The 2398-nt window shown below is 39.3% G+C and overlaps 1 pseudogene; it reads left to right on the top strand.

Annotated features, from left to right (window-relative positions):
* Nucleotides 1–498: 498 nt before the first annotated feature.
* LOC147525077 (small nucleolar RNA R71) lies at nucleotides 499–592 on the top strand (annotated as a pseudogene).
* The last annotated feature ends 1806 nt before the right edge of the window (nucleotides 593–2398 follow it).

Raw genomic sequence — 2398 nt, 5'->3', positions numbered from 1 at the left:
ATATTGATTATTGTACCCTCGAGGTGTGACTTGTTGGTTATTTCTCCAACCGAGTTGGGATTTTGTCTCCAAGGGGGCGCTAGGTTCACTATTAATGGAACAAGCCCTGCTCATAGGCTATAGGACACGTTGGGAGTCGGATGCTCGTGACTCCAAATGTAAACTACATGGGTTTGAATTTACATTCATGACGGGATAGGCTTTTGTTGTACGTAAAATGGCCTCTACCTTTTAGTGAGTGATTCGATTAGAGTTTTAAGCTCGAATCGTTTTAATTTCAAACATACCGCGGCCTTAACTCGATTAGTAGAACTAGTGGAGCGGAGTAATCGCCACTACCCCCAATTATTATTATTCCGCTTAGTTTGGTCCTTCTAAAAATTTATAAGCCTCCGAGGCTCCTTTACTTAAGAAACTACCCCCATTCATTATGTCAAGGACTTCTTTATGGTGGTGTAGAAGTCCTTTGAAAAGGCACGAACTAACGGTCTTTTCGCTAAGTTATGATGTGGACACTCTATAAGGAGATCGGTGAAACGATTCCAAGCCTCAAAAATGATTCATGAGGATTTTGTCGAAAAGAAATGAATCTTGGAAAGCATCTCATCCGTTTTAGGGGGGGTAAAAATGTTCCATAAACAACTCAACAAGTTTAGCCCACGAGTCCACGTAATTAGGTGCTTTGGGCAGCTAACCAAGACGCCTTTATCGGGCTAAGGTGAAAGGGAATACCCTTTAATTTAATTTGTTCCGCACTCAACCGTAGGATGGTGGAATGTTGTTAGGACTTGTTCAATCCTACGATGATAGCCGATAAGGTTTTTCATGGTCTAAACCATGAAAAACGGGTAACAAATTAAAAATATTTGAGGGATTCTCAAATCCTCACCGGGTCCGCTAACGATGCAAGATTTGGGGCTATCGCCAAGGCTTTGTAGAAGTCCGAGAGGAGTCTCTTTCTTCCCCATTATATCGGTGGTGTGTGTGAAATAGTAGTTAGAGGTGTAGTGTGTGGTATACTAGATAGATTTGATTGTTGATGTTGTTGTGTATTTAAGTTCGGTGTTTTTGTTCGGCCGACCTTAATCTCATGCAAGACTAAGTCGAACTTAACTAAACATGCAACACTCCAAACAATTCGATATACTAGTAGAAAACCTCTAACCGAAATGCGAGGTATGGAAGAAAGGAATACCTGATAAGGCCCTTGCTTCGCTTTATGAATAATAGCGCCTTGTTTACGCTTTGTTCATTGTATAGAGCAGGTTAGAACACCAAAAATATGAAAGATCAAAGTTTGAATCAAAACCGCCGAAATCCAAAAATTTAACAGAGGGCGCTGTCGGCGCATAGGCGCTGTCGCTTCCGGTAATTTTTCAAATTACAAGAGTTTTTAGCGCTGGTCGCGCCCACATGGGGCGGTCGCCAAGTGTAAAGTCAAATTCCAGAACTTTAGCTGGTCGCTTTTGGTTATGGCGCTGGTCGCGCCAAGTGTAAAGTCAAATTCCAAGAATTTAGCGCTGGTCGCTTTCTTCCTTGCAGCTGGCCTCGTATTTTCTCGAATTTGTCAAAGCTGAAATGGGCAACCACAAGATGAAACAAACAAGGGTGGGGTGGTTTAATGGGACTTAAAAATGATTACTTCTACAAGGAAAACAATGCTAAAGTGCAACTACTAAGATAATGCAAATGCCATTTGATAACTATAAAATGAATAGTTTACCTATGAAATGAACGATGAATTCAAAACGTAAGTAAACTAAAACTGAACTTTTACGAGTCTGAATTATCAAAGCTTCTACTCTCGATGCGAATTGCACTAAGTGGAGTAGGAAGTTCGTTCCACTCCTAGTTCCCTAGCATGGATTGTTTTCTAAGTCTAAGAAATCAGTCTTAAGTCAATGAGAGCTTTACTTAAGGGAATTATACTACAATGCAATGAAATATGAAATTGATTATTTGAATTTAAACTACTTAATGCTATGGAAATATGATTGTTTGAATCTAGATAAAGAAATTAGAGGGAATTGAATCCACCTCGACTCCAACTTAACAACCTAGCGTAGAATGTTGTATCTCAATTCTCACGCTTCTTCTCAAGAGAATTTCGAAGTTCTAATCCCTAGTGTTCATGGCATTCCTACCGGATACTAACTAGCATGTGAGGTCGCCCACCCATTCTCATGGCTAAACACACAACCTTCTAGAGTGGAATAGATTCTACAACCAATTCTATACTAAACAACTAAGTCTTCATCAAGGCTTCATCAACCCCTCTAATGGAGGTTTTAGCCTTGAGTCATCAAAACATCATTTCCCATATTATTATAACTAAACATACTATCAAGATTCAAATTTACTTAATTTAAAACAATAATGAAATCTAATTTAATGACTA

Source organism: Coptis chinensis, chromosome 1 (genome assembly GCF_015680905.1).
Source record: "Coptis chinensis isolate HL-2020 chromosome 1, ASM1568090v1, whole genome shotgun sequence".
NCBI lineage: Eukaryota > Viridiplantae > Streptophyta > Magnoliopsida > Ranunculales > Ranunculaceae > Coptis > Coptis chinensis.
The sequence above is the reverse complement of the archived record's forward strand: the minus strand, read 5'-3'. Positions and strand labels throughout refer to the sequence as shown.